The sequence below is a fragment of the Aethalodelphis obliquidens genome, unplaced genomic scaffold (genome assembly GCF_003676395.1).
Source record: "Aethalodelphis obliquidens isolate GAN/ISIS:26980383/991018 unplaced genomic scaffold, ASM367639v1 scaffold26, whole genome shotgun sequence".
In the NCBI taxonomy this organism is placed as follows: Eukaryota; Metazoa; Chordata; class Mammalia; order Artiodactyla; family Delphinidae; genus Aethalodelphis; species Aethalodelphis obliquidens.
Genome location: NW_020837970.1, coordinates 21,049,027 through 21,074,232, shown reverse-complemented (window position 1 = coordinate 21,074,232; position 25,206 = coordinate 21,049,027). Strand labels below are relative to the sequence as shown.

Below are 25,206 nucleotides of genomic sequence, written 5' to 3'. Positions count from 1 at the left end.
TTATTGTGTGTATGGCTTTTTAAAAAATTGATGTAGCCTGTCTCTGTGCTGAGGATCAGCCTGAGTATACATTTAATGTCTTCTTAGGTCGTTTCTGAGCCTTTCCTTGGGCATGCATAGTAACTTTCTAATTTTCCCTGTATATGCAGTTGTTTTTGAGCAGCCTAGTTTTCTAGTTGTTTTTGAATGTCTGGCTCCTAAAAGGGGAAAAATGAAGAGAGTGAAAATGGTGCTAGCCTTCTGTATCTCTTGGAAGTCACTTCATCAGATGGGGTGGGGTTGCAACAATGGGGGGAGGTGCAACAACAATGGCTGCCCACTTCTCTTTCTGCACCTCTGTGGTCAGAAGCAGCAATCAGCAATCATAAAAGATCTCCAGGAATTCCCTGGTGGTCCAGTGGTTAGGACTCTGTGATTTCACTGCCAAGGGCCCAGGTTAAATCCCTGGTCAGGGAAGTAAGCTGCATGGCATGGCCAAAAGAAAAAAAGAAAAAAAATAATCTCCAACATTCGGAGGTCAGGGTCCTTTTACCCATCGTAGCTCCCACTAGGTCCATTATACTATTTTCTTCCTTTTGTTCATATTTGAAAATTTTAAAACAAAAAGAGGTTTTTTTTTAATTTTTAAATTAATTTTTGAAAAACACACAAGAAACACATTAGTCAAATATAATAAAATGGTATTTTAAGACTCTTCATTTGAACATCCATCTGAAAAAAAAGACAAAAATTGGACTTTGAATGATGGACTGACTGGACATTTGATGATTTTAAGGAATTATTATTCATTTTACTTTTCAGGTCTCATAATAGTTCCAGGCTTTTGTTAAAAAAAAAATCCTTATCTTGAAGATATACAAACTGAATTATCTATAGGTGATGTTATATGAAGTTTAGGGTTTGATTAAAATAATCCAGTGTAAGCAGAGTGTGGAGAGTATAGAGGAAGCAGGAATGTCTATATGTCAATAATTATTGAAGATGAATAATGGGGTTATTATATTTTCTTCTATATAGATAGAAAATTTCCATTAAAATGGGGTAAAAATATTCATTTAGATGTACATGTGTGTGAATTTATAAATAAATCTTTATATCTATCTATCTATCTCTTTATTTCCTATTCCATACCTGACCTTCAACTTGGATAGGTTTCCTTCTGCCTGAAAGTACCTCTTAGGTCTGCTAGTGACAGATTATCTCAGTTTTTATATGTCTGCAAGTATCTTCATCTTGCCTCCTTTTCTGACATATATTTTTGCTATGTCTTGAATGTGAAGCTGCAGTCATTTTCTTTTAGCCCATTGAAGGTGTCATTCTATGGTCTTCTGGTTCCTGCTGTTTCTGTTGAGAAGTCAGCTTTCAACCTCATTCTTACTCCTTTGAAGACAAGCTGACTTTTTTCCTCAAATTCTTCTAAGGTTTAAAAAAATGTGTCTTTGATTTTCTGATGTTTTACAATAATTTAGCTAGGTGTATAATTAATTTTATTTATCCTGCTTGGAATTTGTACGACTTCATTATTTGAAAAACATTCTCAGTCATTATTTTTAAAATATTGCTTCAACCTCATTACCTCTTTCCCCTCTTTGACTCCAACTGAAGGCATATTTTATCTACTCAGTGTATCCTCTGTATCTCCTACTCTCCCTTCTGCATATTTTATTCTTTTGTCTCTTCATGTTTAATTCGAATATTTTCTTCTGACCTATCTACCAGCTCACTAATTCTCTCTTCATTTTTGTCTAATTGACTATGAAAACCATCCATGGGGTTATTAATTATTGTGCTTTTCTACTTCAAAGTTTTTTCCAATCTGCTGTGCCATTTTTTTTTTGTAGTTTTGTAGTTTTTGAAGTTTTCCCAGTCTTTTATCTCCTTGAATATTGTAAGCATGGTTATTTTTTAGTCTGTGTCTGTTGATTCCGATATCTGGACTCTCTGGGGGTGTTTCTTTTTTCTTTTCTCTCTCTTTTTTTTTTTTTTTTTAACCATGCCTGACTGGCTTGTTTTATTAGAGAAGAGGATGTGGAGTTAACAACATGAAGACAGTTGGTACTGATCTCGGAGAGACAGCAGTGAGTGGTGCTGAAGAGAGATCTTAGTTCCCTGCCCAGGAATTGAACCTGGGTAGCCTAGAAGAAAACCAGGAATCCTAGCCAGTAGCCCACCAGAGGCTAGAGGCTAGAAGCAAAGTTCCCCTGGCTCTTACCCCTTTGAAAGCAAGAATGTTTCAGTGAGGCACAAACTGTAAGAACAGGTACAAAGTTTATTATTAGAGACACAGCACAACAAGTGGGAGAGCACACAGAGAAACAGTTTGTTCATTTAAGAAGAAGCAGGCAGAAATACACACCTGAAGAGAAAGGGTATGGGCGTCCTTCCTAATGAGGAGGAGCGCAGTAAAGAGGTGATTCAAATCACTTAAATAGGGCAGTTCTTCTGAGTGTTTGTTTACCTTTGGCCAATTATCTTGTTTCCTTTTTCACACCTGACTGGTCCTAGGACCCTTTCCAACTTGTGTGCACAACTTTTTGCTAAGATGGATTCCATTGCAGAGGCCTGTGGCGGTATGTCCACACTTATTATGGGGTGGCGCCCCCTCCCTTTTTGACCCCCAGGGAGCCTTCCTGCGCATGTGCAGAGAGGGAAGTTTTCCTTGACCTCAGGAGCGATCATCTTATCTCTTTACTTCAGCAGAGCTCAGCTTCTGCCACTAGCTTTGTCCTTGGAGCGTCTGGGTGAGAACAAAGCTTCAATTTTACTCCACTTGACAAACGCCAGCTGTCCAGCCCAGGGGCCCATCTATCTCCTACCTCAGTATCTGAGGTTGGGAAAAACATCCTCCCCTCCCCATACATGCCCATTGCTACAAATAAAAAATAACCAACTATGAGGGAGCAGCTGAGACAGTGACCGGGCCTCAGGGGAAGGAGACATGGAAGTCAAGGGCAGCAGAAGAGACCATGCATGGGCTGGGAGGGCCCAGAGGCAGCAGCTGCATGAGTAGCTGCATGAGAATAACATGAGTACAAGTCTCTGTATCTTCCACATAGGTCTGCATAAGTACAGAGAGATAAGTTGTCCCTTTCCCCCACCTTCTCTCCCTTCTGCTTCATGCTGCTTGCTGCAATCCCAGCTCCTTTTTCCACATGAGGGCGAAAGGAAGGGGAATGACGAGTACGTCATCACTAAATTGCAGTCAGACTCATATCCATGATCTGGATCTTCCATGCTATTACAAGATTCTCCAATGTCCACTGAGTGTCTAGGGGTAATTCTTTTTTTAAAAAATTTTATTGAAGCATAGTTGATTTAAAATGTTGTGTTAATTTCTTATGTACAGCAAAGTGACTCAGTTATACATATGTTACAGACCAGGGTTCTTGGCCTCCTTAATCAATAGAAATTGATTAGAGGACAGACAAGAAATTCAAGTAAGGCTTTATTGGGGCCCCTGCTGTAGCAGAGGGGAGCAAGAACAAGTAACAGTTTCCCTTGCTAGCTCCCTCCCTCAAGGTGGTGTGAGCTGATTCCTTATATGGGGTGAGGGTAGGGGTGTGTCCAGGGTTCAGGCCGGTGGGGTGGCTTAGATGGTGTGCCCGGCCCTTAGGTGGTGTTGTGTGCTGGGGGCATGCGCAGTACCCTGCCTTTGCCCCGGGCTCTTTAGAAGGGCCAGTTGGGCTTTTTGGTCTCTTTGTATCTTGTTGTCCAGAATTTGCCCCAACTGCGCATGCACACAGTTATTTTTAGTCCCTTATAGTTTCTTTGTATTTTGTTGCTCAAGGTGATGTTTGACCAGGTGCAAGCACTGCAGCACTGTGGCACTGCAGCAAAGGGTCCCGGGTCCCAGCCCGTCTCATTTCCCCCAAGGGACTCTACACCTTTATTCTTAAGGGGTAAGGGGCTGAAGGTCTCTTCTTCTGAAACTCTTCCTCCTGGTTGGGCTGCAGACCCTAGCCTACCCTAGAGGTGTAGAAGTCCCTCGCTGATTGTTTCAAGGACTTGTAGGGACGTGGGCCACTCTCCGCTGGAATGGGTTGAATGCCTTGAGCCGTCATGAGCCTTACTTCAGACTGTTGGAGCCTAGAAGACACAACCTTAACCAGAAGGTTAAACAAACAAGGGCTAAAAAGGGGAAGAACAACAATAGCCATTAAAGGGCCTAGAAAGGGAAGGAACCAGGTTAACTTTGGGAGGGCTTCCTTAACTGTTGACCAGACAGCTGAGGCGGTATCACCCCTGCCAAAATTGTGAAGCCACTTTGCTCGGGCATATATTTCCTTAATATTAACTTCTGCCTGTCCTGTCGCATTGATCCAGGTGCAGCAGAAAGTATTAGTTATCACACAGACTTTCTGTCAATGGTGCCTGACTTTTGAATAGATATCTCAGATCTTCCACTGGCTCACAGTGTATTGTTCTTCTGTTGTGACCTGCGGGGCTTCTGGAGGTAAAAGCTTTAGTGGACAAATGTACCCAACTAGATATCCTTTGAGTTTGACAGCAGTGGGAGTGGCTAAAATTACTTTATAGGGGACCTTCCATTTTGGCAATAGTTGGTCTTCAGGGATCCAACTTTCCAGGTTTTACGCACTTGGTCCCTGGGGTTTATTTGTGAAGGAACTGCTCCTTCCTCTGTATTTTTAGTGGGAGCTGGCCGTGCTTTGTGGGCACAGTCCTGGATTGCCTTCTGAACTTGTCCTAGGTTAATAGTATATCTCAGGGCCTGGTTTACTTCCTCACCCAGTACAATGTCAGTAGTAATAAAAGGCCTCCCATAGGTCGTTTCAAATGGCTTAAGCCTCAGACCACTCCTGGGGGCTACACGGACCCTGAGGGGTGCAGTAGGAAGCCAGCTGGTCCAGGGTTCATGAGTGTCTTGGCAGAGCTTTGCTAAGGTTTTCTTTAAAGTATGGTTCATTTTCTCTACCTTCCCTTTCTCTACCTTTCCTTGGCACTGGGGATGCCAAGAGATGTGTAGCTTGTAATCTATCCGTAGGGCCACTGTGAACCCCTGTGTGATTATGGTTATAAAGGGGCTGTTATCACTCTGCAGGGACTTTGGAAGTCCAAACCAAGGAATTATTTCTTTTAAAAGGGACATACAGACTGCCATAGTCTTTTCAGATCGGGTAGGGGAAGGCTTCAGCCCATCCTGTGAAAGTATCAACAAACACCAGAAGATATTTATATCCTCATCGTGGGGACATTGGGTGAAATCTAACTGCCAGCCTTCCCCCCGGATATGTCCCTCGGCATTGAATTGGCCTGAGTAACGAAGGGGGGATTGGATGGGTCTGTGGGTTATTACAGGCACATAAATCACAGGCAAGTGTTACTTGTTTTACTGTTCTTTTAAGCCCCTTCCCTGAAAAAGCCTTTCGCATCAAGTCCCATAGCGCATCCTCCCACAGTGGGTGGCATCATGTAAGCTCTTAGTGAGTTTCCACTGTTCTAATCCTCAGGGATTAGAACCTTATCCTCCTTTTTATACCAGCCAGTGCTTCCTTTCTCATAGTCCCATTTCTCAGCATTTTCTTGTTCCTGTGGGGAATACTGGGGAAGGCTAGGGAGTTCAGGGGGCCATAATTTGTTCAGGTTCCTGAAATCAAGCTGCCTGTTTTGCAATTTGATCAGCTTTGCTCTTCCCTTGGGTCACAGAAAATCCACCCCTCTGATGGACCCTACAGTGGGCTACTGCTACCTGGGTCGGGAGCTGCACTGCTTCTAAAAGAGCCAGAATCAAATCTTTATGTTTTATGGGGGAATTTCTAGGGGTTAACATTCCCCTTTCTTTCCAAATGGCAGCATGAGCCTGTAGCACATGGAACCCATAATTAGAGTCAGTAAAAATATTTAATTTCTTATCCTTCCCTAATTGCAAAGCTCTTATTAACGCAATTAGTTCAGCCTTCTGGGCTGACGCCTGGGGTGGCAGGGCCTTGGCTTCTATAACTTCATCTAGATTAACTATGGCATACCCCGCCTTTCAGGTTCCCATTTCTACAAAACTGCTCCCATCAGTAAACCATTCGACCTCAGGGCTGTCAAGAGGCTCATCTAGAAGATCAGACGTGCTGGAGTAAGTTTGTTCTATGGTCTCAATACACGGATGCACTGAGTCTCCACTCTCGACCGCTGGAAACAGAGTTGCTGGGTTCTTCAGCGTTTGGCATACCTTTAAGGGAATGTCAGGGATACCCATTAGGAGGGACTGATATCTTGTTAACCTTCCGCCAGCCAACCAATGATGTCCCTTGACTTCCAGCACAGATTGTACCTCATGAGGGGTTAACACATCTAAGTGTTGTCCCAGGATGAGTTTGGAAGCCTCATTAACCCACAGGGCTGTGGCTGCTACTGCCCACAGGCAGCTTGGCCATCCCAGGGCCACTGAATCCAGTTGTTTTGAAAAGTAAGCCACTGGTCTTTGATCCAGTCCCAGCTTTTGGGTCAGGACTCCTAGTGCTGTCCCTGACCTCTTGTGAACGTATAGGGTGAAGGGCTTGTCCAGATTTGGAAGCCCCAATGCTGGTGCTCTGCTCAACTCAGGCTTTTGAGTCTCAAAGACCTGTTGGTAGTCCTTATTCCATTGAAGGGGTTCCCTTTCTTCTCCCTTCAGAGGCTCATATAGAGGTTTGGCTATAAGGCCATAATTTGGAATCCAGATACAACAGAACCCAGCCATCCTGAGAAAGCCTCGGAGTTGCCTCTGTGGTTGGAGATGGTAATACACTAATTGCTGTTTTTCGATCTATGGCCAGGGCTCATGCCCCTGGGCTCAAAAGAAATCCTAAATATTGAATCTGTTGCTGTGAGATCTGAGCCCTGGTTGAAGAGACTTTATATCCCCTTTTTGCCAGAAAATTTGGGACCCTAACAGTATTTTGATCTGAATCTTGTTTGGTCTCACTATTTATCAATAAATCACATCAACATATTGTAGCAGAGTTCCCTTCTCAAGGCCCAGTTTCCTCAGTTCTCTTGTTAACATGTTTCCCAAAAGATGGGGGCTGTCCTGAAAACCCTGAGGAAGCACTGTCCAGGTATACTGGGTAGCCTCCAGGGTGTCAGCATCCATCCAACTCAAAGGCAAAAAGGATGTAGGGGAATACAGAAAAACGCATCTGCGAGGTCCAAAACAGAAATACTGAGCGCTCCCCGGCACATGGGTGAGGGTGTATGGGTTTGGCACCAGTGGGTGAATAGGGATGGCTGCCTCATTCACTGCTCGTAAGCTCGTAAGTCTTGCACAAACAGATATTCCCCGTTAGGCTTCTGAATGGGGAGGATGGGGGTAATGCAAGGGGATTGGTAGGGCCTAATGTGTCAGTGTTTTAGGAATTTGCTGAGCAGCAGTTGGGTTCCCCTCAGGGCTTCAGGCTTTAAAGGCTATTGCCTTTTCCAGGAGTATTTTTCCCCAGGCCTTAAACTTTTTTTTTATTGGGGGAACGTGTTTTGCCCTTTCTGGCACCGATGTATTCCAAACTTCAGGATCTACTCATTCTCTAACACCTTGGGGGATGTTTTGAGGAGAATTATAATGACCAGCAGGTGGGTCATCTGGGGCTACTAATAGATGGCATTCTCTGTTTGAATTCTCTACCTCGTTGGATTTCACCCTGTCCTAAGAATATACTAGCTCCTAACTTATTTAGCACATCTCTCCCGAGGAGAGGGACAGGGCATCCTGGCATACACAAAAAGGAGTAAGTAATATTAATGGACCCGATTCTGCAGGCAAGGGGAGATGTAAATCGCCTTACTTTTGGCTGTCCATCATCTCCCATCCCAGTACACTCGGTTGGAGAGGGGGACAGCTGGCCAAGTCAGAACAGAGCAGGCGGTTCCAGTGTCTACAAGAAATTTAGTTCTTCTACCTGCCACATCAAGGGTCACCTGAGGCTCCGCTGGAGTAATGAGGATCGATCGAGTGCGATCTGGAGCCGGGCAGGTGCTCAGTCCGTGTGTGGGAATCTCTCATCAGAGAGATTCACAAGGAACTGGGGCCAGTCAGAGTTGCCCCTCGGGCATCCCACTAGAGGGCGCTCAGGACATTCCCCCTCCCAGTGCCCCCCTTCCGAAAAAAGGCACACTTGTTCGGGCCCAGGCAGCTTCTTGGTGGTCTGTCCAGCCTTCTCGGCCCTCCCGGGTCCCCTCGAGGTGGTGCGTGGATCAGAGCAGCCTAAAGCTGCATTTTCTTTATTAGCCTCTTATCCTTATTGGCCTCCTCCGTTAAGTCTCGGTTGTTCTAGACCTTGAAGGCCTCCTCTACGAAGGTTGACAACGGGGTTTGGGGCCCAGCCTCAAGCTTTTGTAATTTTCTCTGGATATCAGGAGTAGCCTGGGTGATAAAACGCATGGCCAAGAGTGTCTTTCCTTCCGAGGACTCAGGGTCTGTATTGGTGTTCTTCCGGAATGCGTCTGTCACCCAGCTCAGGAAGACTGCCAGGTTTTCATCTTTTTCCTGTGTAACTTCTCAGACCTTATCGTAATTTACAGGCTTCACCCTACACCTTTTCATTCCTTCTGATAGGCAAGTGATGTAATGTCTCATCCTACCCTGGCCTAGATGATCTTCATCGTCCCAGTAGGGATCGTGTTCTGGGATTGCGTTCTCACCTGCCTGATAAATATGGTGGTGTAGATTGGTTGCCAGTAGGCCATCTCCATGTTCCCTGGCCTTCCTCAGTATATGCTCCTTTTCATCTGGGGTGTGACAATGGGCCAGAATAACCATGATGTCCTGCCAGGTGAGAGAGAATGTCAACCCCAACCTGATAAATTCATCCCTAAAATTGTCAGGGTTCTCTGAGAACCTGCCAAACATCTCCTTACAGATTCCTGTCTCCCATTGAGAAGGGGACATGCACTCTAGTAATCCCTCTGTCCTGAAGGGTAAAGGACCTGTGGGGCAGAGGTAGGGGCTAACGTTGAGCCTGATTTGGAGTGACAGGAAGTTCCACTACAGGTTACCCTGGAGGGACTAGTCTCTCCCTCCTGGGGCAATGGAAGATATAAAGGGACATAGCGAGGCAGAGTTTGGGATTGGTCAGAGAGACCCAGAGAAGTAGGTGGCTCCGGGGAAGTAGGTGGGGCTTGATTTCCCCCCTGAGAGTTGGGGAAGGTTAGAATGGGATCATCTAAAACATCAGGAGTGTTTTCTGATTCCCCAGGCTTTTGATTACAGGAGCTGCATAGAGCTGGGTTTTGGTAAAGGATCATGAACGCTTGAACGCAGGGAACCCCAGTCCATCTTCCCATCTTGTGACAGTAAAGATCCAATTGCAAGATGGTATTATAATTTAGAGACCCATTTTCAGGCCATTTTTCTCCATTCCCCAGCTTATATAAGGGCCAGGTAATGTTACAGTAGAATTTGGTTTTCCCTTTTCATCCCGTCAATTTTGAAAATTTTCCAATTTTTCTTTTGGTGTATTTTTAAAAAATTAAATAAAATTTATTTTTTTGTACAGCAGCTCCTTATTAGTTATCCATTTTATACATATTAGTGTATACATGTCAATCCCAATCTCCCAGTTCATCCCACCACACCCTCTCCCCGCCACTTTCCCCCATGGTGTCCATATGTTAGTCCTCTACATCTGTGTCTCAATTTCTGCCCTGCAAACTGGTTCATCTGTACCATTTTTCTAGGTTCCACATATATGTGTTAATATATGATATTTGTTTTTCTCTTTCTGACTTACTTCACTCTGTATGACAGTCTCTAGATCAATCCACGTCTCTACAAATGACCCAATTTCATTCCTTTTTATGGCTGAGTAATATTCCATTGTATATATGTACCACACTTTATTTATCCATTCATCTGTCGATGGGCATTTAGGTTGCTTCCATGTCCTGGCTATTGTAAATAGTGCTGCAATAAACATTGGGGTGCATGTGTCTTTTTTTTTTCTTTTCTAAAATAAATTTATTTATTTATTTATTTTTGGCTGTGTTGGGTCTTCGTTGCTGTGCATGGGCTTTCTCTAGTTGCGGTGAGCAGGGGCTACTCTTCATTGCAGTGTGCGGGCTTCTCATTGCCATGGCTTCTCTTGTTGCGGAGCATGGGCTCTAGGCGCACAGACTTCAGTAGTTGTGGCATGTGGGCTCAGTAGTTGTGGCTCGCGGGCTCTAGAGCTCAGGTTCAGTAGTTGTGGCGCACAGGCTTATTGCTCCGCGGCATGTGGGATCTTCCCGGGCCAGGGCTCAAACCCATGTCCCCTGCATTGGCAGGCGGATTCTTAACCACTGCGCCACCAGGGAAGCCCTGCATGTGTCTTTTTGAATTATGGTTTTCTCTGGGTATATGCCCAGTAGTGGGATTGCTGAGTCATATGGCAATTCTATTTTTAGTTTTTTAAGGAACCTCCATACTGTTCTCCATAGTGGCTCTATCAATTTACTTTCCCACCAACAGTGCAAGAGGGTTCCCTTTTCTCCACACCCTCTCCAGTGTTTGTTGTTTGTAGATTTTCTGATGATGCCCATTCTACCTGGTGTGAGGTGATACCTCATTGTAGTTTTAATTTGCATTTCTCTAATAATTAGTGATGTTGAGCAGCTTTTCATGTGCTTCTTGGCCATCTGTATGTCTTCTTTGGAGAAATGTCTATTTAGGTCTTCTGCGCATTTTTGGATTGGGGTGTTTGTTTTTTTTAATATTGAGCTGCATGAGCTGTTTATATATTTTGGAGATTAATCCTTTGTCCGTTGATTCGTTTGCAAATATTTTCTCCCATTCTGAGGGTTGTCTTTTTGTCTTGTTTGTAGTTTCCTTTGCTGTGCAAAAGCTTTTGAGTTTCATTAGGTCCCATTTGTTTATTTTTGTTTTTATTTCCATTACTCTAGGAGATGGATGAAAAAAGATCTTGCTGTGATTTATGTCAAAGTGTGTTCTTCCTATGTTTTCCTCTAAGAGTTTTATAGTGTCTGGTCTTACATTTAGGTCTCTAATCCATTTTGAGTTTATTTTTGTGTATGGTGTTAGGGAGTGTTCTAATTTCATTCTTTTACATGTAGCTGTCCAGTTTTCCTAGCACCACTTATGGAAGAGACTGTCTTTCCTCCATTGTATATCCTTGCCTCCTTTGTCATAGATCAGTTCACCATAGATGTGTGGGTTTATCTCTGGACTTTCTATCCTGTTCCATTGATCTATATTTCTGCTTTTGTGCCAGTACCATATTGTCTTGATGACTGTAGCTTTGTAGTATAGTCTGAAGTCAGGGAGCCTGATTCCTCCAGCTCCGTTTTTTTCCTCAAGACTGCTTTGGCTATTTGGGGTCTTTTGTGTCTCCATACAAATTTTAAGATTTTTTGTTCTAGCTCTGTAAAAAATGCCATTGGTAATTTGATAGGGATTGCATTGAATCTGTAGATTGCTTTGGGTAGTGTAGTCATTTTCACAATATTGATTCTTCCAATCCAAGAACATGGTATATCTCTCCATCTGTTTGTATCAACTTTAATTTCTTTCATCAGTGTCTTATAGTTTTCTGCATACAGGTCTTTTGTCCCTAGGTAGGTTTATTCCTAGGTAGTTTCTTCTTTTTGTTGCAATGGTAAATGGAAGTGTTTCTTTAATTTCTCTTTCAGATGTTTCATCATTAGTGTACAGGAATGCAAGAGATTTCCGTCCATTAATTTTGTATCCTGCTACTTTACCAGTTTTATTCATTAGCTGTAGTAGTTTTCTGGTGGCATCTTTAGGATTCTCTCTGTATAGTATCATGTCATCTGCAAACAGTGACAGTTTTACTTCTTCTTCTCCAATTTGTATTCCTTTTATTTCTTTTTCTTCTCTGATTGCTGTGGCTAGGACTTCCAAAACTATGTTGAATAATAGTGGTGAGAGTGGGCAACCTTGTCTTGTTGCTGATCTTAGAGGAAATGCTTTCAGTTTTTCACCATTGAGAATGGTGTTTGCTGTGGGCTTGTCGTATATACCCTTTATTATGTTGAGGTAGGTTCCCTCTATGCCCACTTTCTGGAGAGTTTTTATCATAAATGGTGTTGAATTTTGTCAAAAGCTTTTTCTGCATCTATTGAGATGATCATATGGTTTTTATTCTTCAGTTTGTTAATATGGTGTTTTACATTGATTGATTTGCGTATATTGAAGAATCCTTGCATCCCTGGGATAAATCCCACTTGATCATGGTGTATGATCCTTTTAATATGTTGTTGGATTCTGTTTACTAGTATTTTGTTGAGGATTTTTGCATCTATATTTATCAGTGATATTAATCTGTTGTTTTCTTTTTTATAGTATCTTTGTCTGATTTTGGTATCAGGGTGATGGTGGCCTCATAGAATGACTTTGGGAATTTTCCTTCCTCTGCAATTTTTTGAAAGAATTTGAGAAGGATGGGTGTTAGCTCTTCTGTAAATGTTTGATAGAATTCACCTGTGAAGCCATCTGGTTCTGGACTTTTGTTTGTTGGAAGATTTTTAATCACAGTTTCAATTTCAGTGCTTGTGATTGGTCTGTTCATATTTTCTATTTCTTCCTGGTTCAGTCTTGGAAGGTTATACCTTTCTGAGAATTTGTCCATTTCTTCCAGGTTGTCCATTTTATTGGCATAGAGTTTCTTGTAGTAGTCTCTTAGGATGCTTTGTATTTCTGCGGTGTCTTTTGTAACTTCTCCTTTTTCATTTCTAATTTTATTGATTTGAGTCCTCTCCCTCTTTTTCTTGATGAGCCTGGCTAATGGTTTATCAATTTTGTTTATCTTCTCAAAGAACCAGCTTTTAGTTTTATTGATCTTTGCTATTGTTTTCTTTGTCTCTATTTCATTTATTTCTGCTCTGATCTTTATGATTTCCTTCCTTCTACTAACTTTGGGTTTTGTTTGTTCTTCTTTCTCTAGTTCCTTTAGGTGTAAGGTTAGATTGTTTATTTGAGATATTTGTTGTTTTTTGAGGTAGGATAGTATTGCTATAAACTTCCCTCTTAGAACTGCTTTTGCTGCATCCCATAGGTTTTGGATTGTCGTGTTTTCATTGTCATTTGTCTCTAGGTATTTTTTGATTTCCTCTTTGGTTTCTTCAGTGATCTCTTGGTTATTTAGTAACGTATTGCTTAGCCTCTATGTGTTTGTGTTTTTTACGTTTTTTTCCCTGTAATTGATATCTAGTCTCATAGCATTGTGGTCAGAAAAGATGCTTGATATGATTTCAATTTTCTTAAATTTACTGAGGCTTGATTTGTGACCCAAGATGTGATCTATCCTGGAGAATGTTCCATGCACACTTGAGAAGAAAGTAATCTGCTGCTTTTGGATGGAATGTCCTATAAATATCAATTAAATCTGTCTGGTCTATTGTGTCATTTAAAGCTTGTGTTTCCTTATTAATTTTCCATCTGGATAATCTGTCCATTGGTATAAGTGAGGTGTTAAAGTCCCCCACTATTATTGTGTTACTGTTGATTTCCTCTTTTAGAGCTGTTAGCAGCTGCCTTATATATTGAGGTGCTCCTATGTTGGGTGCATATATATTCATAATTGTTATATCTTCTTCTTGGATTGATCCCTTGATCATTATGTAGTGTCCTTCCCGTCTCTTGTAACATTCTTTATTTTAAAATCTGTTTTATCTGATATGAGTATTGCTACTCCAGCTTTCTTTTGATTTCCATTTGCATGGAATATCTTTTCCCATCCCCTCACTTTCAGTCTGTATGTGTCCCTAGATCTGAAGTGGGTCTCTTGTAGACCGCATATATATGGGTCTTGTTTTTGTATGCATTCAGCAAGCCTGTGTCTTTTGGGTAGAGCATTTAATCCATTCACGTTTAAGATAATTATCAATATATATGTTCCTATTACCATTTTCTTAATTGTTTTGGGTTTGTTTTTGTAGGTCTTTTTCTTCTCTTGTGTTTCCCACTTAGAGAAGTTCCTTTAGCATTTGTTGTAGAGCTGGTTTGGTGGTGCTGAATTCTCTTAGCTTTTGCTTGTCTGTAAAGTTTTTGATTTCTCCATCGAATCTGAATAAGATCCTTGCTGAGCAGAATAATCTTGGTTTTAGGTTCTTCCCTTTCATCACTTTAAATATGTCGTGCCACTCCCTTCTGGCTTGCAGAGTTTCTGCTGAGAAATCATCTGTTAACCTTATGGGAGTTCCCTGGTATGTTATTTGTCATTTTTCCCTTGCTGTTTTCAGTGATTTTTCCTTCGCTTTAATTTTTGCCAATTTGATTACTATGTGTCTCAGCATGTTTCTCCTTGGGTTTGTCCTGTATGGGACTGTCTGCACTTCCTGGACGTGGGTGGATATTTCCTTTCCCATGTTAAGGAAGTTTTTGACTGTAATCTCTTCAAATATTTTCTAGGGTCCTTTATCTCTCTCTTCTCCTTCTGGGACCCCTATAATGTGAATGTTGTTACGTTTAATATTGTCCCAGAGGTCTCTTAGGCTGTCTTCATTTCTTTTCATTCTTTTTTCTTTATTGTGTTCCGTGGCAGTGAATTCCACCATTCTGTCTTCCAGGTCACTTATCCGTTCTTCTGTCTCAGTTATTCTGCTATTGATTACTTCTAGTGTATTTTTCATTTCAGTTATTGTATTGTTCATCTCTGTTTGTTTGTTCTTTAATTCTTCTAGGTCTTTGTTAAACATTTCTTGCATATTTTCGATCTTTGCCTCCATTCTTTTTCCGAGGTCCTGGATCATCTCCACTATCATTATTCTGAATTCTTTTTCTGGAAGGTTGCCTATCTCCAATTCATTTAGTTGTTTTTCTGGGGTTTTATCTTGTTCCTTCATCTGGTACGTAGCCCGCTGCCTTTTCATCTTGTCTATCTTTCTGTGATGTGGTTTTTGTTCCACAGGCTGCAGGACTGTAATTCTTCTTGCTTATGCTGTCTGCCCTCTGGTGGATGAAGCTATACAAGAGGCTTGCGCAAGTTTCTTGATGGGAGGGACTGGTGGTCCGTAGAGCTGGCTGTTGCTCTGGTGGGCAGAGCTGAGTAAAACTTTACTCCATTTGTCTCCTGATGGGTGGAGCTGGGTTCCTTCTCTGTTGGTTGTTTGGCCTGAGGTGACCCAACACTGGAGCCTACCTGGGCTCTTTGCTGGGGCTAATGGCGGACTCTGGGAGGGCTCACGCCAAGGAGTACTTCCCAGAACTTCTGCTGCCAGTGTCCTTGTCCCCACAGTGAGACACAGCCACCCCCCACCTCTGCAGGAGACCCTCCAACACCAGCAGGTAGGTCTTGTTCAGTCCTGTGGGGTCACTGCTCCTTCCCCTGGGTCCCGACGTGCACACTACTTTGTGTGTGCCCTCCAAGAGTGGAGTCTCTGTTTCCACCAGTCCTGTCAAAGTCCTGCAATCAAATCCCACTGGCCTTCATCGTCTGATTCTCTAGGAATTCCTCCTCCCATTGCCGGACCCCCAGGTTGGGAAGCCTGACGTGGGGCTCCGAACCTTCATTCCAGTGGGTGGACTTCTGTGGTATAAGTGTTCTCCAGTTTGTGACTCACCCAGCCAGCAGTTATGGGATTTGATTCTATTGTGATTGCACCCCTCCTACCGTCTCATTTTGGCTCTCCTTTGTCTCTGGATGTGGGGTATCCTTCTTGGTGAGTTCCAGTGTCTTCCTGTCAATAACCACTCAGCAGTTAGTTGTGATTCTGGTGCTCTCGCAAGAGGGAGTGAGAGCATGTCTTTCTACTCCGCCATCTTGAACCAATCGAAAATTTCCCAATTTTTAAGGATACACTCCAGAGATGTTTCTTCTGGCTTAGAAGAGGATCGTCCCACGTTGAGTAAGCTGCAACCAAGAGCACTTTTAGAAATGAAGTCCAACATCCCAGAGACATTTTACCAGGAAGCTTTTGTCAGAAGGGGGTCGGAGTGTCCTCCGAAATCCCTCTTGCCTAATGGGATTTTGAGTGTCCTCTACTCTCCCATCACCTAACCAGATGTCTCTGGTCAACCCAGCCCCTCAAGCGAGGGGTCCCTAATAAGGGACATTTGAACCAGTTCCAGTGCATTGCCGGGGCTCTCCCTTGAGGGGGATCTGTTGTCTATAAGCTTATGTCCTATAACAAGGTTCCGTGTGTTGGGGTATATTCCTCCAAATTGAGCATCTATAAAGACTAGGATGTGGACTGCTTGGAGTTGGCCAGCCCAATAGGTAGTTTGTAAAAAGGTATGGGCTGCCAAGACGTGGAGTGAAGGGAGTCCTAGAGGTGCAAAAAGGAACTCCTGGAAGAATTGGAGTTGGGCACAATGGAAGATGCCATGGGGGTCAGGACCTGAGGACCTAGAGGTTGGAGTATTCCCACAGGGGATTTTTTGGACATAGAGTAAGGTGAGAGACTAGACAGCAGAAGAGCCCCAAACCCTTTCCCCTATCTGTTTGGTGGCTATGATAAAATTGAGGAGAGTCTGATGATTCTATCTGACACAGGCAGCAGCAAGTTTGGACAGTGTTTCTCATGTAATTTAACATACAAAATGAACACAGTTAGTTTAGGATCTCTCTTTGGGGTGCTGCAGGGGCTGTTTGAAGCATCCAAAAGTTAGCTGGAGGTCAAAAGAACTTTAATTAGAATTTCACATTTGGGAAGTCTGTCAAAACTTTTGAGAAGTTTTAAAACACCTTGTCGGATAGAATTGTAGGTCGCTGTGAAACAATTATTCCTTGAGCTAAGGTGAAAAAAAGATTTCAAAAGTAAAAACAGGGACTTCCCTGGTGGCGCAGTGGTTAAGAATCCGCCTGACAGTGCAGGGGACACGGGTTCGAGCCCTGGTCCGGGAAGATCCCACATGCCGTGGAGCAACTAAGCCCATGCGTCACAACTACTGAGCCTGCACTCTAGAGCCTGCGAGCCACAACTACTGAGCCCGAGTGCCACAACTACTGAAGCCCGTGCACCTAGATCCCGTGCTCTGCAACAAGAGAAGCCACCCAATAAGAAGCCTGCGAACTGCAACGAAGAGTAGCCCCCACTCGCCACAACTAGAGAAAAGCCCGCATGCAGCAACAAAGACCCAAGGCAGCCAAAAATAAAAATAAATTTTTAAAAAATTATTTTAAAAATAAATAAAAACAGATCACTTAAAGGCACAGAAACTCACACAATCTGTTATCCAAAGCAGCATTCCAGGAAAGCTTTGTTCTCTTACGAGAGAGAGAAACCAAATCCAGTCTTGCATAAGCCTACTCTTAAGAAAATCCATTTACCTAATTAAATTTAACATAACTTTAGAAAATCCTGACCATGTACAAAATTCTTTTCTCAATGTTCCTTTCCCACAAACCTTCTGCAGCTTTCTGTAGCCATATTATCCTGTCCCTTATTCTTTCCATTCAAAAATAACCAGCTCTAGGACAAAAATCACCCTTTTTCCTTTAACGAAATATATTTCCATTCTTCATACCTTCTTTTCTGAAAACAAACATCCTACTTTCCTTAAGGAACCATGAACTGTCTTTTACATTAGCATTCTGTAGATTGGTAGAGAACATCTCAAGGCAGCACCAAACAGCTTTAGTTTCTCTCTCACAAGAAGAGAAAAGTAGGTAAATTTAGACCTGTTTAGCAATTAATATTCCAATATTTCGTCTTATTTGAAATGGCCTGGATACTCAATGAGTTCCTATCATTTAACTTAATTTAGTTTCACCCTACCAAAATTTGGAGAGACTATTTAGATGGACATTTCCAAAACATAATTATTCCTATAGAGTTTACCAAAAAGCTGTTATCGCAGTTACCTTTACTTAAAAATTTAATCATATGAGATTATTTTCCCTGTTGACAAATTTCATAACAGAAACAATATGCACTTATTAACTTTCAGTAACCCTACATAATGGGACTCCTGGGACTTCCCTGCTGACCCAGTGGTTAAGAATCCACGTGCCAATGCAGGGGACACGGGTTCGAGCCCTGGTCAGGAAGATCCCACATGCCGCGGAGCAACTAAGCCCGTGCACCACAACTACTGAGCCTGCACTCTAGAGCCCACGAGCCAAAACTACTGAGCCCACGCGCCTAGAGCCCGTGCTCCGCAGCAAGAGAAGCCACTGCAATGAGAAGCCCGTGCACTGCAATGACGAACAGCCCCCGCTTGCCGCAACTAGAGAAAGCCCGCAGGCAACAACGAAGACCCAATGTAGCCAAAAATAAATAAATAATGTTGATGACTCTAAAGACAGGTCTGTATTAATTAAACCCATAAGCTTAAGCTAGCTCTAATATCAGATATTAATTCAATATTGAATATTTCCCAGATCACATGAACCTGAAATATATTCTGGTGAGTTTTCTTTTAAATTTCTGAGAATGTATATAAGTACTCAATTTTCTTTAAGTTAATTAAATACAGCTTATTTACAAGTTAGTTTTTACATAAAGACAGAACCAGAGATCTCAGAGTTTTCCCGCTTGAATTTAAAAACCATCTTTTTTCTTTTCACCTCAGTCTGGGGGACTACAGATGAATCAGGTGGTTCCTGAAAGCCCAGGCAGAGTTACATTACAAAGGCAGAGGAGAGAGAGGCAAGCTCCTCTCTTCTTTTTTTGCTCTTTAAAATCTAAGTAGGGCTTCCCTGGTGGCGCAGTGGTTGAGAGTCCACCTGCCGATGCAGGGGACACGGTTTCATGCCCTGGTCCGGGAAGATCCCACATGCTGCGGAGTGGCTGGGCCTGTGAGCCATGACCGCTGAGCCTGTGCGTCTGGAGCCTGTGCTCTGCAACGGGAGAGGCCACAACAGTGAGAGGCCCGCGTACCGCAAAAAAATAAAATAAAATCTCACTAAGTAGGACTTCCCTGGTGGCGCAGTGGATAAGACTCCACGCTCCCAGTGCAGGGGGCCTGGGTTCAATCCTTGGTCAGGGAACTAGATCCCACATGCATGCTGCAACTAAGAGTTCACACGCCATAACTGAGGAATCCGCCTGCCGCAACTAAGACCCAGCACAACCAAATTAATTAATTAATTAAAAAACCAAAAATCTCACTAAGTAACCCAAGGCTGGAGTCTCAGTTTATGTGGGCTGCATTTTCATTTCAAGGTTTAAATGCTCCACCATGCTCACAATGTTGGCAGAGACTTGCACGAGCAGTTAGACAGACAAAACTACATAAAACAAAGGTCCTTTCAAAAACATGTACCAGGGGGCTTCCCTGGTGGCGCAATGGTTGGGAATCCGCCTGCCAATGCAGGGGACATGGGTTTGAATCCTGGTCCAGGAGGATCCCACATGCCGCAGGGCAACTAAGCCCGTGCGCACCCGTGTGCCACAACCACTGAGCCTGCACTGTAGAGCCCACGAGCCACAACTACTGAGCCTGTGTGCCACAGCTACTGAAGTCTGTGTGCCTAGAGCCCGAGCTCCGCAACAAGAGAAGCCACTGCAATGAGAAGCCCGTGCACCGCAATGAAGAGTAGCCCCCGCTTGCCGCAACTAGAGAAAGCCCGCACACAGCAACAAAGACCCAATGCAGCCAAAAAAAACAAGTACCAATGACAGAAACTTAAAGATACAAACAAGGAGTCTTCAGGATGAAGGGGGATGGAAGTATAAGGGTGAGGACCAAAGGAGAGGTAAAGGGAGGAAGGACAGAAAAGACTGAAAAAGAGAAAGAGACAGAAAGATTGCTATTTCAACCTGCCCCCTGTCGGTGTCTATTCAGGCAACAATCTGTGCGCTTCCAGAAAGGGCCAGTGAAGGAGGGAGCACCCCGTCCACTGCCCACCAGGTGATCAAGCCCGGAAACCAGCCAGTTTTACGTCATCTATGGGTCCCCAACCCACAGGTGGGACCCTCACCCACGTGTACACCAGTATATAGAAATCTGCTGCTTCAGCCCGTTCCCAACAGGACTTCTCTTGGAGGCAGGAAAATAAAGGCAAGAATATTGGGACGATCGGACTTCCAGACGCTACACGATATGAGGTTTGAACCTCTATCACTCACAAATCTCCAGTCGGGGAGAGCCCACTGGACCAAGGTGTGAGATGGGCCTCTCCCACCTCTGCTTGTCACCTGTCAAGGTGAGCCATTGCCAGCCAGAGGGAGCAGGTCTCACAGGCTGAGAGGGGTGATGCTGTAGCTGCCTGCTATCCACTCTCTTGGAAGGAAAGGACAGAAGTAAGAGAGGACAGAGAGAGAAGTAGAGAGATTTCAGGAGAGGGAAAGGGACAAAGGGGAAAGAGAAAGTGGTGAGGGAAAAAGAAGGAGAGGGGAAAAACGTTGCCTGAATGAGGGTACTGAGGCCCTCAGGGGCCAGGAAGGCAGACTTAACCAAACGTGGTGACGCTGAAACAAGAGGTTCAGGCGGCCGCTTGTCACCCCAGGGTAGCTGCGTTCAGTGGTTCCAGAGGTGCCCAGATCCTCTCCTGGGAAGGGGACAATAGTCTCTTCGTGGTGTCACCACAAAGTATGTTACTGATCAGGGTTCTTGGCCCACAAAGTATGTTACCGATCAGGGTTCTTGGCCTCCTTAATCAATAGAAGTTGATCAGAGGCCAGACAAGAAATTCAGGCAAGGCTTTATTGGGGCCCCTGCCGCAGCACCGGGGAGCGAGAACAAACAACACGTTCCCTTACTTGCTCACTCTGAGGTGGGGCGAGCAGGTTTCTAATATGGGGTGAGGGTAGGGGTGTGACCAGGGGTCGGGCCAGAGGGGTGGCTTAGGAGGTTTGCCCACTCCTTTGGTGGTGGTGTGTGCAGGGGGCATGCGCAGTCCCCTGCTTTTGCTGTCAGCTCTTCAGAAGTGGCAGTTGGGCTTTTTGGTCTCTTTGTATCTCGTTGTCCAGAATTTGCCCCAACTGTGCATGCATGCAGTTATTTTTAGTCCCTTATATTGATACTTCCTTTGTATTTTGTTGCTCGAGGAGATGTGTGTCCAGGTGCAAGCACTGCAGCACTGAAGCAAAGGGGCCCAGGTCCCATATATATATGTGTGTGTGTGTGTGGTGTGTGTGTATATATATATATATTCTTTTCCATTATGGTTTGTCATGGGATATTTCTTTTCCGTTATGTTTTTTTTCATATTCTTTTCCATTATGGTTTGTCACAGGATATTGAATATAGTTCCCTGTGCTCTACAGTAGGACCTTGTTGTTTATCCATCCTGTATATAATAGTTTGCCTCTGCTAATCCCAAACTCCCAATCCTTCCTTCTCCTACCCACCCCACTTCAGCAACCACAAGTCTGTTCTTTATATCTGTGAGTTTGTTTTTGTTTTGTAGATATGTTGATTTGCATCATATTTTAGATTCCACATATAAGTGATATCGTATGGTATTTGTCTTTCTCTGTCTGACTTACTTCACTTAGTATGATAATCTCCAGGTCCATCCATGTTGCTGCAAATGGCATTATTTCATCCTTTTTTATGGCTGAGTAATATTCCATTGTGTATATGTACCACATCTTCTTTATCCATTCATCTGTCGATGGACATTTAGGTTGTTTCCATGTCTTGGCTATTGTAAATAGTGCTGCTATGAACATAGGGGTGCATGTTTTTCAAATTATAGTTTTGTCTGGATACATGCCCAGGAGTGGGATGGCTGGATCATATGGCAACTCTTTTTTTGTTCTTTGAGGAACCTCCATGCTGTTTTCCATAGTGGCTGTACCAATTTACATTCCTAGGGGGTACTACTGCACCTGTTCCAGGATGAGCTGCATGGCCGGGTCATTCATTATCTGCTGCACCTCAAGGCAGCCACGGCCCATCACTTCACATCTTCAGGCTGTCGTGTTGGTTGTACTGGGCCATGAGGTAGCATTGGTAACCATCTGCTCCTTCCTTTACAGTTGGCGTCCAGGTCTGATGCCTTCTGGTAGACATTTGTGGCCTTTGGGTAGTCTTTCGTCACTTCTAGGGCAGCTGCTTTCCATGTATAGCCCTTGATGAACGTTGGCTCTAGCCGGATACATTCCTCACAGTCCTTGAGTGCCATCTGAAACTCCAAGAGTTTGCTATAGCAGGAAGCTTGACTGCTGTACCATTTAGCATCTTTTGAGTTCTGTTTGATGGCTTCCATTTAATGCTTCCTGGCCTGGGGATAGTTCCTTTTCTGAAAACATGCATTGCCTTTGTTCTTCTCCTCTAAAGCCCACTCAGGGTTTATGTAGGCCAGTCACTCTTGCTCCTGCAGGATTTTCTCTTCCTGTTGGCATTTCTTGAGCACATCTGGGGTTCAGTGCTCTGCCAGAGACTTGTTGTAGAAATGGATGGCATCCTTGTACTTTTCTTTGAAATAGGCATTGCCAATTTGAGCATAAGCTCTGGTAGTCTGTCGGTAGTCTTCTTGGCCAACTTCAATGGCCTTCTCAAAAAGCTCCCGGAATTCACTGTAGTTGCCCTTTTCAATGTACACGGCTGCTTGGTTGGTCACGAAAGTAATGTTGTTGGGGTCCAGGCCTGTGGCTCTGTCATAGAGCTTCAAGGTTGCGTCAGAATCTTTTCTTCTTACAAGCATCATTCCCCAATTCTTTTCCTTTCAGTGCCTGCTTCTTACTCTCCTGAAGATCTTTTTCCATTGGCTCTGGCTTGGTCTCCTTTTTGGGAGGAGATGGTGGTGGAGGTATTGTCCTGGGATCACGCTCCAACTTCTGGTACAGACTGGACATGTTGGAAGGGGTCGTGACTTTCCTGTCTGCCAGCCACGCCTCCATATACTCTGTAAACACTCTTTGAGCCGAGGATTGTTTGCTTTGTGTTTTAAACCCTCCTCATATGTTCGCTTGGCTTCTTCAAATGGGTTTAAGAACTCAAGAGCTTCTGCTTTTCATGAATAGCCCTTGCCCCAGTCAGGCTTGAAGGCAAGAGTTTTGCAACCATCCTCTGAGAGTGTTTCTATTTTTTTTTTTTTTTTTTTTGCGGTACGCGGGCCTCTTACTATTGTGGCCTCTCCCGTTGCGGAGCACAGGCTCCGGACGCGCAGGCTCAGCTGCCATGGCTCACGGGCCCAGCCGCTCCGCGGCATGTGGGATCTTCCCGGACCGGGGCACGAACCCGCGTCCCCTGCATCGGCAGGCGGACTCTCAACCACTGTGCCACCAGGGAAGCCCCTGTCTGTTGTTTCTGCTAGCTCTTGGTTCAATTGTCTGGTCTCCTCCTGTGCCTGGCTGCCTTAGTTGTGTGCCAAATATTAAAAAAAAAAAAATTAGTTTGTAACATGTTTTGAGGATTAACACAATGTTATCTTCCTGCAGAGACAATTTTGTTTTCCTGTCCCGGTCCCTGAACTCACTAGAAATTAAAGATCATTTTAATCCAGTTTTAGGGATTGAGACTCAAAGCTGGGCTACAGTCTATGTGAGGTCTGCCTTCCACATCACCCTTACTCCCAAGGTACAGCCTTCCAGGGTCTCAAACGAGTGGTCTGTGGATTTATAAGAGCCATTCACACACCCTGTCCCAAACTTTGGCAGGCCCTGGGCTCCTACTTTTGTCTCTGTAGTAATCTAGAAGCTGTTCAAAGTACTGCTCAGCTTCCCAGCTGCCTTTTTAGGATTGGCAACACCCCCCGCCCCCGCTACCTGCCATGGGAAAGCAGCTCCAAATGCCGAGCCTCCCTCTCTGAATTTTTGTCTCCTCCTGTATCTTTTTTTTTTTTTTTTTTTTTTTTTTCAGTACGCGGGCCTCTCACTGTTGCGGCCTCTCCCGTTGCGGAGCACAGGCTCCGGACGCGCAGGCCCAGCGGCCGTGGCTCACGGGTCCAGCCGCTCCGCGGCACGTGGGATCCTCCCGGACCGGGGCACGAACCCGCGTCCCCTGCATCGGCAGGCGGACTCTCAACCACTGCACCACCAGGGAAGCCCTCTCCTCCGGTATCTTGCTCTAGGAATTCTTCACTATTGGGTTGACCCTCTGACAGCTTCAAGCAGATTTTTGTTTCTCTGCAGCCAGAGTTTTTATTAAAGGTAAAGATTGCACTTTTTCCAATTTCTTCCTTGGTTAATGGGCAGTTCATACTGCCTACTCCTTCTTGAGACAGGAGCAAAAGCATGGAGTTGGAAATGAACCTGGAAAGGATGAGGGTTCCCACTTAGCCCAAGTGGAGGGTGCTTGCTGGGGAGACATGGAGAAGGGTGAAGAGAGGAAAATCATGAAGGGCTAAGAGCGCCTAAAAGACTGGGCTGCCTGAAAGAGATGCACGCCCCAAAGACGTCCACTGCCCCCACTGAGGGAGCCCCGCTCAGGTTGGCTGAGTTGGGGGCTGCTGAGTCAGAGAAGGGAGGCCGTGCAAAGTTTCTACCCAACACAGGTGTAAAGTCAGGGCTAGGACAGTAAAAGAAAAAACAACCCAGGAAACCCCAAATAACAGTGGTTTGAATAAGACAGACATTTATTTCTCTCTCACACCAAACAAGTTTGGAGGTGGGTAGTCCACGGTCGGTCAGGTGACTTTACAAGGATGTCTAGGACCTTCCTTTTTTGCTCCACCATCTTCCACTCACAGCCTCTACTTCATGGTCCAAGAGCTTGAGTTTCACATTTCAGTCGGAAAGAAGGAGAAGGACAAAGAGTAACACCTTTTCCTTTTGGGGACACTTACCCTACATCCCTCACGGCACTCATCCTATTGGCCAGAATGGGGTCACATGGTCACACCCACTACAAGGAAAGCTAGGAAATATAGTCTTTATTCTGGACCACCCCATGCCCAGCTAAGAATAAGGGATAGTGGGGACTTCCCTAGTGGTCCAGTGGTTAAGACTCCACGCTCCCAATGCAGGGGGCACGGGTTCGATCCCTGGTCGGGGAACTGAGAAACTAAGATCCCACATGCTGCACGGCACAGCCAAAAAATAAATTAAAAAAAATAAGGGATTGTATTAGTAATGAAGAACGGGAGGAGGAATACTCAGGGACAACTAGTGGTCTCTGCTAGTGCCCTCCCCTTTCCTATCCTGTCCTCCCCCCTCTCCTCCAGGAAGCCTTCCCTGACATCTCCAGTACTTACAGGTGTAAAGTCACTCCCCCATACTCTCCTCTCTGTTCCTCCTGTGAGCCCCCTATTCTGTCCTGGTCAAGTGGCTGGAGCCCTTGGGCCATCATAGCAACACTTCTCTGAGGAGCAAGGTAACAGACGGGGTGGGGGTGGCGGGGGGGGGCGGGAATAAGGTCTGGATCGGGCAGGCACATGACAAGGGGCACATGAGGAGTGTAAGCTGATCCTTCACCCCACCCTCACTCCTCCACCA

At 44.5% G+C, this 25,206-nt stretch overlaps 1 protein-coding gene and 1 pseudogene across 1 annotated transcript in view; one reads left to right on the top strand and one right to left on the bottom strand.

Annotated features, from left to right (window-relative positions):
* LOC113629263 (taste receptor cell protein 1-like) overlaps positions 1-25,206 on the top strand; it is a 59,446-nt gene that overhangs the window by 26,798 nt on the left and 7,442 nt on the right. Inside the window, exon 3 of the mRNA XM_027123665.1 lies at positions 5,997-6,085. The gene's annotated coding sequence lies outside the window, so the exon portion shown is untranslated. The remainder of the gene's footprint in view (positions 1-5,996; positions 6,086-25,206) is intronic.
* Positions 21,545-22,934, bottom strand: LOC113629264 (stress-induced-phosphoprotein 1 pseudogene; annotated as a pseudogene).